Genomic DNA, 17,313 nt, shown 5'->3' with positions numbered 1-17,313 from the left:
GCCTCTGCACTGACAAGAAGGGAGTTCCCCAGTATGTAGGTATGGTGCCGGTTGTTCCTCCCCAGGTGCAGCACCTTGCACTTGTCAGTGCTGAAACTCATCCTGTTCTCATCCGCCCACCCCTGTAACCTGTCTTGATCCGATTGTAGCCTATTCCTTCCTTCTAGCTTCACCCCACATCTTGGTGTCATCTGCAAATTTGAACAGGGTGTATTTTACCCCTTTGTTCAAGTCGCTGATGAAGATGTTGAACAGTGCTGGCCCGAGGACCTAGCCCTGGGGGACTCCACTGCCCACATCCCTCCAGGTCAAATAAGACCCATCCACCACCACTGTTTGGGTGTGGCCCTCCAGCCAGTTAATGAACCATCTGACTGTGTAGGCATCAACACCACAGTCTCCTTGTTTTTTAATGAGAATGGGGTGAGAGACCATGTCAAAAGCCTTCCTAAAGTCCAGAAAGACTATATCCACCGCGACACCTGTATCCAGGGATTTGGTGACCTGGTCATAGAAGGCCACCAGGTTGGTCTGACAGGACTTGCCTCTAATGAACCCAGTTGTCCAGGAGCCCTGCACCCTACAAGCCTGGGTGCTGTGGACTGAATGGCACCTCAGCAGAATGGTTTGCTTGCAGGATTAGAGGTGAGGCAGCAGGGTCTGGATCCATGGAAGCAGGTGTTGCCAGGAGCCTGGCCTGTCCCACCCTGGGGACTGGGCAGGGGAGGCAGGCTGCCTGATGTTAGCACCCAATGGCTTGCTGGCCCCAAGGGAGTGTGCAGGGATGGAGGGCTTAGCCAGCACCAGCCTGGGCCCAGGCCTGCCTGGCCTGGTTAACATGGTCCCTGGCCACCTGTGCACACCTGACCTCCAATCTGAGGCCAGGCAGTTCATAGTCCATGGTACAGAGCATTTAATCTCTGAAATGTTGCAAACTCTCCCAAAAACCTTCTGTTTCATGTCTCTGTAGGTCCTGCAGCTGAACAAAGGCAAGAGGCAACACTTGGCAGTATGGATGCAGCCTCAAGGTTGCTGGTGCCCACAGCTGGGGTTCTGCAGATGTGCCGGCTCTGCCAAAGGCACAGTGGACCACGCCATCCTCCTCCAGCAGCTGGTGGTAGTTTCAGAGGAGTGCACGGGGGGCACATGGGCCTGGTGGGCAGAGGACATTGCCCACAAAGATGTGCAGGACTGGTCCAAAGAGATGTGGGACTGGAGTGAGACGAGCAGGACCGGGCAGACCAGGAGTTCTGGATTAAGCTCCTGTCCCTGGAGCATGAGTGGCTTCAGGTGTTGCAGGAACAGAATACCATCCTGGGCTGGGCAGTGCATACCACAGTTGATGACCGCCAGGTGCTGGACACCGTTCTGGCCCTGGCAGTCACTTTCATCCTACTTGCTGCCCAGCCCTTGAATCTAGCCCCACATGTCCCCTGGCAGCTTTCCACCACCCAAGAGTCAGCCCCTTACTGGGCCTGGGAGGAGGTCCTGCAGCACGGCCAGTGGAAAGGCAGAGTGAGCAAGGAGAGAGGTGTTATGTATTGCCTCTGAGCTGAGCACACTGCTCCTGGGCAGGGAAGAGGCTGGCCAGAGAGCAGTGACAATGGCTTTTAATGGCTTTTAAATATGGCTGAAGGGTGCTGGTAGCTGCCACTAGAGCCTGGAGCTCCCCCTGGCCCATTGCAGGGCTGCAGGAAACTTGGTGCAAAGAGCAGCATTTCTGCTCCCTAATCATCGCATGTGTAGATGCCTGCCTGAAAGTGCTTACACCAGATTAGTTTACATCAGAGTAAATTTTAGGCCAGATCAAATGCATGTGTAGACATACCCAATGTGTGGTTAATTTAGTATCTGCATTTGTAGGTAGTAAACTAACCACATAGGCTCATTTACTGCTCAGTAACTGCCTGCATGTGTAGATGGTGACACTTTACTGCACAGTAAATTAACCTACTGTTCAGTATAAAGTGTCACATGGAGATGTGCCCACAGATACCATGATTACCTGAATCCAAGATGAACCTGAATTTAAAATAACCCCAATAGAATTAGATTCTATACATAAAAATTTAGAAATTTGTTATAATTTTCTATGTATAGAATTTAATTCTTGGAGGGCCATCTTAAACTTGTCCCCACTCCCCAACCCCACTGCTGCAGTGTGGAAAACAATGGCAAGGGATCAAGTGGTAGGAGAGGTGGTAGTGAGACAAATGGTAGGGGCATCAAGCGGGGATAAGCAGCTGGAAATGCTGCTGCCCTTTCACAGAGATCTGAGCATGGAGGGTTCCTATACATGTGCAGGGATGCTGTTCCGACATGCTGTAATTACTGTGCATCAGAGCACACTCAGTTAATCGAGTCTGCTGGACCGTGATAATTAACATGCTCCAGCAGACTCCAGCATCATGTATATCAGCATCCCCATGCTGAAAAATGGTGGTGGGTGCTTTAAACTAAAGCTGGTTCAATGAGCTTTACTTCAAAGCACCCTGCCACCATTTTTCAGCCTGAGGACACTGATACACACGATGTGCTGGGTGCTTTTAATTAGCACGGTTCTCAGAGCTGCACTAATTAAAGCACTCCTCCCCCCCAACACCGTGCCTTGGAGCACATCTATAAATGACTTGCCCAAGCCCTTCACCTTCCATAGCAGGGGTGGGAATGGAAGCCAGATCACCAGAGCCCCAGACTGCTTTCTCCACAAATCCAGCCAATTCTTTGTATTTGTACATTGTGAAGAAGTTGCTATTAAAAGAACGACTCCTGTTTTTCTCTCACATCAAACAGTGAAAATGTCCCTTGCTACCTGTGTCCTCCTTACCTATCCTCTCTCGTTCATTATTGAGATACCTGTTTTCCCACTTCAGTTAATGCTGACTGCAGTTCTCAGTGCCCACCCGTTAAGTTTTCAGGTCTTTGTGCTCTCTCGTATGATTCTGCTAACACTTAGGAGATATTTCTATAAGTATGTGTAATCTGACATGTTGTCTTTCTCCAGATGTTATATTAAAACATTCCTTTGCTATGTCGCCTACAAAAAATAGCTTGGTATGACAATGATTAGACTGCTGGTGTGTTGTGGCCAATGGCCTCTTTGTCTCCTTGTTCTACACCGTCTTCCTTTGTTTCATCTTATACATAGCCTGTAAGCTTTTGGGGGCTGGGACAACATTCTTGCTCTGTGCCTGCGTGTATCTAATGATGATCTTCTGAGCCATGGCTTAGGACTCAAAGCCACAATAATAATAATAGCAATAAAATATGCCCTAATCTTTGAGCGAACATAAATGGTATAAAAGTACATGCAAAGCACTCCAGTGAGTGCTCTGAGGTGTCCCCATTTCTAGAAAATTCTCTTGAAGTTTTGAAGTTGATTAAAAATGCATGAATCTTAGCACAACCACCAGGGTTTCTTTTTGAACTTTTGGAACTAATGGAAAGAATCATGTCTGTTGTGCTGCAATGCTGTTTTCTGTATTACGCTCACTTCTATTGCTTCTGAAATGGAACTGATAAAAAAGAGAGGAAAGGGGGAAGGAAGAAAAAATAAACACAACTCTAGACTAGGACACCCCAAGGAGCTAATAGTTGCTGTCACAAACCCATCAAACCTTCCCAGGAAATTTCTTGTAGCAGTCTGAGTTCCTTCGTTGCATATTTCACTGAAATGCCACAAGGTTAGTTCTCAGCATGACAAATAAGAAAGTGATCCCAGACAGCCATATTACATGACAGTATTTTGTCACTTGGCCCTTTTTTTTTTAAATGCAGAGTGGCCGGAGTTCAAAATATGAATGGAGTTTATCTTCTTTCATTAGTTTGTTCCATAATAAAAGTCTAGGAAATGTCCAGTTACATTAGTACCAGTTTGTCTGCACTTCAGATAAATATGTTCTCAGAAAATATGTTGAAAATTCATTGACCAGGCTGACTTAAAGAAGCATGAGTCAAAAAGGCAGCAGTTACAATTACACACAGTAGGTAAGATTCATTCCACCATCTCTCAACCTGTAATTGTGTTTGCTTTTAGAAGGTAGGTGGCGATAAATGAGTTGAATAACGTTTTATGAGCTAGTTTTTTTAAACAGGAACAATGCCCTCATGGATTGCTCTTTCAGTCTTTGTTCTTTGAAAAGGAATGTGCAGCTAGTGTTCAGTATTGCACAGCACACATGACTATTTTAGTTTCTGTTAGTAACCTGGACTATAAACAGTAGTCATTTGGTTCTGTCACAATGAAAAAGAATAAAGTGTTCCTCATAAACCCTAATGTCAGTCTTGTCTGGGCAGATATTGGACAGTTTGTGAACATTTTCACTTGGAAAAGTGCATAGAATGATGTATAAGCATTCATGGCCTGAATCAGTTTAGTCATGGAGGGACCCATATTTCATAGACATTAGGGCTGGAAGGGACCTTGGGAGATCATCCAGTCCAACCCCCCGCCCCAAGGACAGGAAGTCAGCTCAGGTTAAAGGATCCCAGCAAGATGAGCATCCAAATGCTTCTTAAAGGAGTCCAGAGTAGGTGCTTGCACCACCTCTGGAGGGAGCCTATTTCAGACCTTGGGATCTCAGACAGTAAAGAAATGTTTCTTTATATCCAGACTGAAACGGTCATGGAGGAGTTTATGACCATTGGTCCTTATCATCCCTTGGGGCACTCTGGTGAAAAGACGTTTCCCCAGATCCTGATGCACACCCCTGATGTACTTACAGGCTGCCACCAGATCACCATATTAAAGTGGAGAGAGGAGGCAGGTCCCACATTTTGCCCAATAACCAACTGCAAGTGTATCAAACATACAGGCTGACAGCTGGACCTGGCCAGTAGAGCTGTTTTATCCTGTCTGCAGCGCTACTGGTGGGCAACTGGAAAATAGGGGGAGGGCGTGGCCGGAGGCGTGGCCTGTTACAGAATCTGGGGCCCTTGGGTCCTGGTCGACATGGTGATTGGCAGCAGGAGGGTGAATGCTGACACATCCTTAGTCGACTTCCAGCCATTTCACTTGTCACCACTGCCATAACCATACCTCCTCAGCTGCCAGCCCTGCCACTGCCCTATGCTGATACCATCACTGTGTGCCCTGTGTAGGTGCCAGGCCTGCCAACATGGCACAAGTCCATGCTTCCCAGTCTACAGAAATCTCCTTGGAGTTGTATTTAAACCAAATATTTCCATTCCTCGTTACCTGTTTAACACTGGAATCTAAAGGGCAAAGTGAGAGATTTCTTTCTTTCTAGCAGCAGATAGTAGCCACTTCCAGGAGGAAGCTCATCAGACTTTCAATAAGTCAGCAGAAGAAGGCAAACCCCATTTTCCTCACCATAGGACTCACCTAGACCTGCTGTCTAGTTCTTCATTTCACCAACCCCCATACACAGGGTGCAAAAATTCTGAGTTAAACCTCTCCATCGCACTGTTTTGTGGTGAAGACATACCTCTATTTGCTCTGGGCCTAGTTTCCTAATGGTAAATTGGGTAAGCAAGATCATACTTTGAAAAAGAGAGAAAGCTAGGTAAGAAACTAATGTTCAGCTAAACACTGTGAGCAGCTAATTATATATCTTCCAGTGTATAGGCTCCTTTAATACCGCTAGTATTAACTTGGGAGAAATTTAAACTCTTGTTAGATTATCAAATTTAGGACTTGCCAGTATCTTAAAAATAGTCAGCATTCCACAAAGATAATGGTGAGCATTGCCAGAAGAATGGCTGTAGGACTGGACTAAATATTTTAATTCCTTTTGGAGAACAATTTAATTCCAGGAGAGAAGGTTTTTTGGTTTTGGCAAAAATCCAGTTACAAATGAAATAGATATTGGGGGGGAGAGAGGGGGTGGAACCATCTCTGTTCTCATTCAAATACCCTTAAGCAGCAAGAGTATGCTAACATGTTTGAATAAGGGGGATTGAGAGGGATGGAACAAACTTGTCAGGAATGCTAACAGCAAATTTTGCATTGTACAAAATCATTCAAAAAAGTTACCTCCAACTGACCCTGGATATTGAGCATCCTTACACATTTGTCGCTTGAAAGTTAATTTTCTTTAACTCTTTAACTGATGCTATAATGTGCATTTCTATGGCAGTGGTTTAGGCTGCAGAGGTAGAGGACAACTAAAAAATAAACCCAGAGCTAGCCAAAAATATTTGAATAACTGTTGGTATGCTATTCAGTGTATAAGTGATTTAAGGAAGGAGTGTCAAACGTACGGCCTGCAGGCCAGATCTGACCTGCAGAGGTGAGTCACTTAGCTCATGATGCTTACTATAGCTGCCAGCAGGAAAGGAGCGTAGCCTCTTTTGCCACAGCTGCTGGAGCTGATGTTTCAGTGCAGCAGCTTCAGCAGCTGCAGCAATAGGGATTGAGCAACTGTAGCATTAACTTTTTGGCTTGTGCTGGTGCCATCAGTGGGCATGGATACGTACAATACTGAAGGTGAAGTTATACATGACACTTAGGCCATACTAAATCTGTAGTATGTTAAGCAGTGTAAAACTTAGAACAAGCTGTGAGTACTAACATGTTAAGAGTTAATACCATTTCCTGCCTGCACAGCTTGGACTTGCCACTAGAGGGCTGATGAGCGGGGGTGTAGTAGGAGCCAGGATACCTGGGCTCTAATGCTGCTTTAGGTTGTGGGGGCTGGGAATGGTGTATCCTCAGATACTTAAGGAATGCAAATTGCTTGCTTTATCTCTGTGGAGCAGAAGGAAGTTACCTTAACACAAGGTAGGTAGCATGGCCCAGAGTTAACCCTAGCCTGAAGCAGCATAATGTTGAGATGCTCAGAGAGCACTTGGCATGAGTTAGCAAGCTTTAATGTGCAGACTCTCAGAATTTAAGTGCCTTTAGTATGGAACTTTACCCTTAGAACAGTTTAAATGTGGTTTAAGCTTGAAGTGGACAGAAATACAAGCCTGTTCATTGGTTTAAATCCACCTGGAATGGTTCAGAAGTGTACCTTGAAAATCAAGTGCTATTTTGAATCAGTTCACTGTGGACCAGTTCAGTGCTGTGCATGGACAAAAACCATTGTGTGACACCCATCTAATCAGTCCTCCAGGAATCCCACACTGCATCGAACCCTCTGTCCCCTTCAGCACACACAGAGCACATCTACACAAGACGTTTACTGCACAGTAGACTAATTAGCTGTGCAGTAAATGTTGTGTGTCTACATGCATGCCCCTATTAGGCTGAAGTATACTAATTTACTCCACATCAGGATAATACTTGTGAATGCTACAAGTACTACTTGTAAATACAAGTACTAACGTGATGCAGAGTTTTTTACCCCGCAGCAGTGCATGTGTAGATGCTGCCCCAGCTGGCTGGGGCACGAGGTTGCTTCAGTGTGGGGGCTGCCAGATAGCCCCCACACTGAAGCACCCTCATGCCCCAGCCAGCCCCTCTGAAGCATGTTGAGCCAGAGGAGCAGCCCTGGTGTGGCAGGCTTGCCCCCCGGGCTCCTGCCAGCCGCAGTTGCTATGACCTAGATCAGTGTCCTGGTTGCACATGCAAATGGCATGCTCAGAGCAATAAACTCTGGTGCTATAAGTGCAAGAGTTTATTCAGTCAAATTAATAGCACATATAGATACATCCACGCTGTTGCAACTTGTTGTTGTAGTGTAGGTGAAAACTCTAGGCTGCCTATATATGTACTTAGAGGTGTGTGTGTATGGGGGTGTTTTAACTAGACCAGCTCCTGGAGAGCTGTTATAATTAAAACAGTTCACTGTCACATGTATTAAGCCTTGACCACCTCCCACCACACACACATAAAATGGTCACGGGACATTTTAACTAAAGCTCAGTTGACAAGGTTTAGTTAAAGTGCCTGGGGGGGCGGGGGGGGTGTTAATACATGTGACACTGAGGCATCACTGGAATGTTCTAATTAAAATGCAGAGCAGGCTTGATCAATTGATTAATTGAGTCTGCTCCAGTGCATAATTAGAACACAAATCAGCATGCATATAAGCAGCCCTACTTCCCAATAATTTCCCTTCAGTTGGCACTTTAGATCAATGAGCCCCCCTGTACTGCTTGTTCAATAAAAGCTATCTTTCTAAGAACAAACTATGTCCTCACTCCATAGTCAACTACAGGCCTGCATGCTCCCCAGTCTGAATCTATCCTGCAGGGCCAAATGAATTTGACTGTCCTGATTTGGGGTATTTTGAGTTCCCTATATATGAAAGGGAAAAGTTGCAGGAAAAAAGTATTTGCATCACTGAATTGTAAAAATGCTTTGGGGCAACAAATTGTTATGTATGACAGTACCTACTGCTATGCCAAAGGGCCAGGTTAATAGGAAGTGAATGCTGTTTATCAGTTCTAGTTTAAAGAGTATTCATAATGCCTTAAAGAAGAATGAGTGACAGAAGAGGAATTTGGACTTTGGGAAACAAGGATAATATTTTCCCCCAAGCCATTCCTCTCAAATTCTAGATATGTTCCCCAGTTGAGATGTAAATCAAGGGTACTACATGATAATACAGTCTAAGGAGTTAAAAGATGTGGTGTTTTTCATTCCAAAATAATCATTCTCAAACATGCAATATATAACAGATGGGACCTATGACCTAACTGTTGGGATGCTGTAAATGAACTCTGTTAGACAGTTTCCACATGTCACCTGAAGGGGTGGCTGTATTTCAGCAATTTCTAAGAATTATAAGGTTCTTTGGAAGTTATGTGGTTTTAAAATATGTCACTATGGATGCATTTCCATATGAATTTGATGCAGCATCAGTTTACTCATGAGTAATCCACTCATGGATTACTCATGAGTAAATGGTGCTGGGCATGCACAGGGAAGTGGGAGCAGATTTGCTGGCAATCTGCTCCTGCTTCCCTGGCCCCTGAAATGGGCTGCTGCCACCACAGGGGGAGCTCTAGGCTCTTGCTTTAGCTGCCAGCAGCTGGCAGCCCTCTCCAAAAGGCACTTCTGCTCTCTGCTCTCTGGCCAGCCACTTCTCTGGGCAGGAGTAGCATGTGCAACACAGGGGCAGCACATGTGAACACTACCCTTGTTGTCTGTGCCTCCCTGCGCTATGGCTGAGCCAGCCCCTGGCCTTAGCAGTGATGTCTATTTCCCTGGGCTTCTGTTGGCCACCGCATTGATCCTATTGGCCCACTGTGCTGACCACTGCCTAGCCCAAGGCTGTCTGAGTCCTCCCTGCTCCTCTGTGCCCAGTGACTACCTGCCAGGCTGTTGTGTACTATCCCAGTGCCACTGCTGCACAACAGCCACCTGGACCTCATCCTCCTGGCTGGGCCACGGCAGGAACACTGACAATAAACACCAAGATGCCACCTCTGGGGCTGACATTGCCCTCCTGGGCACCTGAGACTATGAACGGTGTTTGGAGGCCTTCTGCATGATCCAGGCCACCTTCCAGGACCTCCTGGAGCAGTTTCGGTCCCACCTGGAGTGGCAGCACACCAGCATGCAGCCACCCCTCTGTCTCTCGCCCAGCTGGCCATGTCCACCAGCCTGGGGTAAGTCATCCACCTGTTTGGCATGGGCAAGACCACTGCTGGGAAGCTGTCCAGGAGGTGTGTGGCACCCTCCAGGATGTGCTGGAGGACACCATGCTCTGCATGCATGACCCCCTGGTGGAGGTGGTGGATTCCCCCAGTGCATGAGGGCCCTGGACAGGACCCACATCCCTGTCACCTGCCCATCCAATAGTGACCACCCCTACTACAGCTGGAGGAGCTTTCACTCTGTGGTGCTCCAGGTCATTGTGGACTACCACAGGGCCTTCACTCATGTGAGCAACGGCTGGGTGAGCTGTGCCCATGACACACATCTTCTGAAACTCTGGCCTGCTGGGCCTGGTAGAGAGTAGGCACTTCGTGCCAGGGATGCCAGATCTGCAGCTGGATGCCATTGTGGGCCCCCCCCCGACATAGAGGGCCCTGCCTACCAACTCCTGCCTCGCTCATGTGGCCCCACACTGGCCACCTGGACCCCTGCCAGGGCCACTTCAACCTCGTCCTGGGTTGTACCTGGCCCCTGGTGGAGTGTGCCTTTGGCTCCTTCAAGAGATGCTGGAGCATCCTCACCACCCACCTTGAGTTAACCAAAGACAAGCTCCCCCAGGTCATCATCACAGCCTGCATCCTGCATAACATCTGTGAGGCCTGGGGGGAGCTCTTCCACAAGGCCTTGGGGGAGGAGGCATGGTACGCAGAGGACACCGGGCAGTGGTAGCACCACCTGCAGTGGCAACCCCCACCCCCACCAAGGCCCCAGGAAAGCCATGCACCCACCAGTGGGGGCCAGGGCAACAAGTGCGGGAGGCGGTAGCAGACCACCTCCTCCAGCATTCCCCATCCTAGCCCACCTGGACTGATGCCCATGGACCACCACTCCAATCATGGGTCCTGCATTGGCTGCCAGGGCCTTTGCACAGCTGTCCCTCTGCTGCTGGGCCTGGACAGCTGTCTGCAGCACTCAGCACAGGGACCCAGCATGGGACTGGCAGCTGCATGGAAGAAGCAATGCCCCACAGCACCTACAGTCTCATGGCAGGCTGCTGTGGGTGTGCTGTGTGGCAGCCAGAAGCTACCTGCAGCTGGGCCTGATGGCTAGCAGGCCTGGCTGGAGCCTGCAGCAACCTGGAGCACTCTGCAGGCCTGAATGGTGCAGGCGTGGCAGGAATGAGGCAGTGTGGTGCTGGGCAGTATGCTGGGGTGCAGGCAGGCTGGGGCAGGTGTCCTGCAGCCTGCCTAGGGGGACACAGGGTCTAGAGTGGCCTTAGACTTCTTGCTGGGCTCGAGGTGCTGGCAGGCTCTTAAAAGCTTGAGGCAGGGGCTGCCACAGAGTTATTCCAGCCCTGAGGCAGGAGAGACTCCCAGCTCAGAGCCTCAGGGCACATCTACATGTGCATTAGTGTGCAGTAACTAATCACAAGTAAATTTGATGCAAATGCAGGTATTAAATTTACTCAAAATTAGGGAGGTTTACTGATCAGTAAGCACATGCACATGTAGACGTGCGCTTATTGCACAGCAAACTAAACTACTGAGCAGTTAAGTGTCTTGTGTAGATGCACCCTGTATACTGTAAATGTAAGTACTCATCATAGTATGGAGACTTTCAGGCTTCTGCTGAAAAGACACTGTTCTAGAATCTCACTCCTCCCATGGGTTAGGAACATTTTTTGAATTTCCCACCTACATTTTTTTCATGACTACCACTTGTTATTGTGCCAGTGTGAATGCAACCCAGAAGCTGAGAACTTCAAGGAGACCATTCAGCAGTTGGAAGGTCATCTAGTAAGACAAGATCACCAAATCAGAGAGCTAGCTGATTGCTAAAATAGAGACTCAGAGTAAAGTGTAACAGGGTGATAGTCAAACCTGTTCCTTGGTAGGGTTCATCTCCCGAGAAGATGGGGGGGAACTGTGTCACAGAAAGCACAAAGACACCGGCATGAGGCATGCCTCTTTACACACTGGGGAGTGAGACATGGCAGATGAGGGTTTAGGGGCTACAAAAGAGTGGACATTGGGGGTAGCAGATTGGCCCTGGGAGCACATAAAGAGATGAGAGGGAGTGAAGCCAGCACAACTAGAGATGGATCAGGACCAGGAGCCGAAGCTATGGAGCCTCAGGCGCCAGGTGAAGCAAACTGCAGTGAGATCCCCACGACAGAAAGGATACCAAACAGTGATTACTTACCTGGTGGATCCAATGGAGGAAGCTCCTTGAGAGACTGAGGTAGGCAATGGGGACCTACAAAGGGAGAAGAAGGAGAGGTTAGGACATAACCTCCCTGGAGGCAACAAAGAGGAAGGGGAAAATAAAACTGCAGTCCATGAGAGAAGCAGCCGTAAGCTGTTACTGTAACAAGAAAACCTAATAAAACCACTTTTTGTTTTGCTTAACAACTGGGTGATTGACTATATGGTCTCTCGGGGCTTAACAACTTTTTTCATTCTTCCAGCAACAAAGGTGTGGCAGGAAAATCCCTGAGGGAAGAAGCTGTTGATCAACCCTACCCCAGCCACATACAGAGTAGAGTTCAAATAGACTATTTGAAACCTAGAGGGCAAAATCACTGAAATGGAGGCACAGCAATGTCATGGCATTTCATAGAATCATAGAAAATTAGGGTTGGAAGGGTCATTTAGTCCAATCCTCTGCTCAAAGGAGGACCAACCATTCCCAACCAACCATTCCCAACCATATCATCCCAACCAAGGCTTTGTCTAGCCAGGTCTTAAAAACCTCCAAGGTTGTTCCTTTATCACCCACCTTCCTGATGTATTTATGGAGAACAATCACATCTGCTCAGCTTTCGTTTTGGTAGGCTCAAGAAGGCAATGCCACTCCACACCAAGTAGAATGTCCAGGCTTTGAGTGAGGTGGTTCCTCTCATGTCAGAAATGTATCTATGTGCATACTGTGACAATATACTGATTCTTGCACTAAGTCTTCTGTCCTGGACCTCTTTTTTTCTCCCTTTATTTTCCTTTTTTTTCTCTGCATGAATTTTAAGAATAAAACCTGGCATATAAATCAGTTTTATTGAATTCATCAGAGCCAAAATGTTGCATTTCATCTCCAAGGCCTATCACCAACTTTATTTTTAGCAGACTATCTGAAAATGAGATTGAATAGGATAACTGATGAGGTTTAGGTTCTTTTACTGGACTTCAACCATTATAGATCATGGCTATTTTTTAGTGTGAGTCACTCTCATTTCTGTTGAACAGTGTTTACTGCAGTGATCTCAGTGAACTTGCTTGTAGCTGCAAGTCACTACCCAAAATAAGCAAGACTCACAAGATTAGCCCCAAAACACATAAAAGGATTTATTAATTGTGACCCTATACTGGATTAGTGAAACCCTGCTTTGTTGGAAGCCAGTGGGAGCTCTGCCATTGCCCAGGGTTTTACCGTAGGAGTTTATCTAGTACAAAAGTGGAACATTCCTAGGTTAAGAATAACAAGCGTATATGTGACCTCCTAGAAAATGCATGCTGCAGCTTCAGAACAGCATGTTCCTGCTCCTTTCTACTTGGCAAATTCTGTTTTTCCTTTTTCTATCTTGATATTTCTTCCTACAGCTTGGTCAGTTTTTAATTTACTGAATATTATAGTTTCTTTGATTACTTTCTTGCCCCACTTTATCCCTGACACTCCAATTAACCTTTGGCATTTTTTTCTGCCTTGCTAACCTTGTACTAGCTGTGTGCATAGCCATTTAGCAATGTTTAACATGAAAGAGCTGGCCAACCTCTCAGACCTATAACTTTGACAGAAACTTTAAATGTTATTTACTGTTTTGTGAGAATAAATGTTTTTTGGGTATTGGGCAATTATGAATGCTTAATTGGGTTTATATTTATTTAAGTAACCAATGTATACATGCATGCATATATTTCTTACCACCTTCCCCCTGCCAAAAACCCCCACAACTAATCACAAACACTTTTTAACTCTATTTTGCACAGCTCTTCACAGATACCCAGGACAAAATACGTTTTGGCTTATTACTGAATCAGTGTCCTGGCACAGTACTAGGGTGCACAGTTGTGAGCTTTTGGAGTGCCACAGATGTGAGTTTCTGGAGTGTAAGGCTGGATCCTGATGATTAAAGATCTCATGACATTCTTGCAATTGCAGGTGGTTTAATCCCAGAAGCCTAGTTAACTCTCATAATTGGAAATTGTGTTCTTGTTGAACAGTTTCAGTTGGGTTCTTCATTTCCTGTCTTAAAATGCGGGAAATTGCTGCGTGCTTTCATACAGCTACCCCTTTGTGAGACAGGAAATTCTTTACTCATGTTTTATTCTACAAGATTGCTCTGAAGTTTAATTAGTTAATGGTTTTGTTTAGCTCTTTGAGCTCTTTAAAGGAAAGGTGCTCTTGTATAAATACTATATAGCAAAGTGCTATAATCCAATTCAGGATGATCTAACAGGATTTGGTAGCAAGCCCTTCTTAGTCTATTACTATTCAATACCTTTAAGGTTCTCGAAGAAAAGAATATTTGGAAGCAAACATAAAATCATTACTGGAAAATTTTGCAAGTAACCCAAGGTGTTGGAATGATGGTGACAAAATTATGCAGATTAAACCACATCATTTAGTAAATTGGATTAATTTGAATAACATGCATTTTTGATACAGTCAGATGCAGAATCGTGCATTTAGGCACAAAGTTGCAATGCAGCTGAGACGGACTTAGGGGTTATTAGTGTAGCCCAGGTTACACCCAGGGGGTGTGCCCTGTCCTCCGATGACAGTGGTGGTGGTCAGACAGGGTACTGAGGATAGAATCAGCTGCTAGAGCAGCTTCCCCACAACTCTATACAGCTAGGCTGAAACCAAGTACTTAACTATGTACAATTTATTACAAGAATAAATACAGACACATAATATAAAACATAGAATATTTACAAGGCTTAACATATAATACTATATATAATATTCTACAAATCACATAGAATACCAAATATGAACCAAATAACTAACAACCTGTACAACACAATTAACACACAGGGATATTAACCTATATAACCCAAATAAATTAACAATAATATTCCTTTAAACCTTAACAAACAACAATACCAATATACACATTGACCTATTACAACACATAAACCATATAAACCCCCTTAAAGAATACCCCTAGCTATATAGCCCTTAACATAATGACAACCTCAAAATAGGGAGTGCACCCAGCACTTCCCCGAGGGGGTTCCCTGAAGCCCCTCCCCTTTAGGGCCCTGGGTTGTAGACATGCCCCTCCCGCAATGGAGGGTGGAGGCTGCAGACCCTCCTCACCCGTGTCAGCCTCCCCTGCGGGGCCCGCTTCCTCAGTAACTCACGCTTCCTCTCTGGAAAAGTCAAGGCTTGTCCCTGGTGGCTGATCCCACAAGGGCCTCTCCCCAGCGGTGCCTTTGGCTCTCCTTGATGGCCTGAACTGAGCAGCCCAGGGCTCTCTCTCTCTCATGGAAGCCAAGCCCTTGCAGGCTCCAACACCCTGGTCTCACACTGGGGGTTCTCCCCTTTCCCCGGCCCTGCTCTGGGCACCAGGGCTCTTTTAGTTAAAGGTGGAGCTGCACTGCGAGCCTCCAGTCATTCGGCCTAGGGCTGGGGCTAATGTGAGCAGCTGCGAGCTGCTTTCAAGTCGGTTTCTTTGTGCATTGACCTGTGCACCGGGTGAGGCTTGAGAAGCCATGAGCTGCTCCCAGGGCAGATTCTCCATGTGCCAACCTGTGCACCGGGTGAGGCCTGATCACCTGCAAGCTGCTCCCAGAGTGGACTCTCTGTGAGCCAAGCTGCACACCATGTGGAGCCTGAGCAGCTTCAAGCTGCTTCCAGGGCCAGCTCCCTGTGTGCCGACCCATGCACCACTGAAGCTCAGGCGGGGTCCTGAGGACAGCTGTCTCTGGAGCTGTCCCTCATCATCTCTCTCTAGCCTGCCAAGCACACTCCCCTTTTATACTCTTCAAGGGCTCCACCCCCGAAGTTCTCCAGACCTGGCTGGCGCAGTTCTGATTCAGGTCCAGCTATTCCTTGTCCCCTCTCTTCGAAAAAGGGCATGGTATTGCTTCTCTTTGCTGTCTCCAGATTGGTGGACAAGCTGTACCAATCAAGCAGCAGACCCTTGAGCCTGGGACTCTGCCCAAGCCCTGAAAAAGGTAAGCCTGCTACATTAGCAATTGAAAATGAGCTTCCAAGGTAATGCTTACAGATAAGATGGCAAACCTTATAATAGAGGATCTACCTTATAAGCAAAGGAATACCAAGCAGAAGCAAGAAGGTGATATTTCATTAGCATATGCCATTAGTGAGACCCTTGCTGAAACGCTGTGTCCAGATTTGGTGTCTGCACTTCGAAAGGAAGTTGAAAACTTGGGAAGGGTTCGGAAAAGATCTGCAAGAATAATTTATGGTCTGGCAAACCTGTCAGATATCAAGAAACTTAAAGAAAGTCTATGTTTAATCTATTTGAATAACCTTTGCAGAAGTTAGGATGTTGGGCACAGTGGCCCCCTGCTCTACCTGTGGCAGGTTAGGGCATTATGTCTTGTGTTGAAGTTGACTGCATAGTTTCGCTAGTAAGTTAGAAAATGAATAGAGGAGGCTAAGAAATGACTTGATCATGGTCAGCAGGAAAGAGATTTCTGACAATAGACACTCCTTATACCTTTTGCTGTTACATCAATGAGGAAAAGAAGGCTGAGAGGGGACCTGGTAGCAGCTTACCACTACACTAAGGGAGTACATCAAGGGCTCGGTGAGCAATTTTTCACCAGGGCATCTGAGTGGAAAACCAGGAATAATGGCCACAAACTCCTGGAAGATCGATTCAGGCTCAACATTAGAAAAAACTTCTTTACAGTCAAGGTATCCAGACTGTGGAATAAGCTCCCTCCAGAGGTGGTGCAATCATTTACCTTGGAAATTTTCAAAAGGAGACTAGACAGTCACCTTGCTGGGGTCACCTGACCCCCAGTTATCTTTCCTGTTGGACCCAAAGATCTTCCAAGGTCTCTTCCAGCCTTACAATCTATGAATCTATGAATGAGATCCAATGCTAAGACAGTACTGCTATACCAACTCAGGCTAGAAATAACTTAAAAAAATAAGTATAATTTGCCGTAGAAAACTTACCTAAATCAGTTGTGGATTTTCCATGGCTGGTTACTTTTTAAATGAAGACTAGCTACCTAAAACGTATGCTACAGCTTGAACAGAAGTTATTGGATCAATGTAGAAATAACTGGAAGAGGTTTTCTAGTCTGCATTGTACAGGAAGTCAAATTAGATGGTAACCGTCCCTTCTGCTTTAAAATATCTTCATTATGTTATTGTATAACAGTAGAATTCAGTCATGCCTTTTATCTCCTGCCCCAACTTCCAGGCCCTACTTACTTTAGAATCTATCGAAAGACTCACTGAATTCGTTTGAAGTTGAACTGAACCTTAACCCTTTAAAGGACTGCAAGATATTGCATCTTAACTTTCGCTCAGTGTGTGGGCCATTTCTGTAGGAAACATACAAGCCCAAAGGAAGGCTTATAAACAGTGGGACAAATGAATGCAAGTTAATACTTCCCCAAAATCTGTCACAGGCTATGCTGCAGCTGTATTTTATTTTACACGCTTTCCTCACGTTAGTTATTTACATTCCAGTGCATCGAACAATTAAAGGCTGTGCACTGGAGTGGCTCTTTTGTCTTCTCTTGTTTAAGTTAGGAATGCATGGGAGGTTATTTGAGGACAAAACGACCCATGACCTCATGTTATATTTTGGAATACTTGTA

This window comes from Gavialis gangeticus, unplaced genomic scaffold (assembly GCF_001723915.1).
Source record: "Gavialis gangeticus isolate Ggan-Ray unplaced genomic scaffold, GavGan_comp1, whole genome shotgun sequence".
In the NCBI taxonomy this organism is placed as follows: Eukaryota; Metazoa; Chordata; order Crocodylia; family Gavialidae; genus Gavialis; species Gavialis gangeticus.
Note: the sequence above shows the minus strand (reverse complement) of the source record.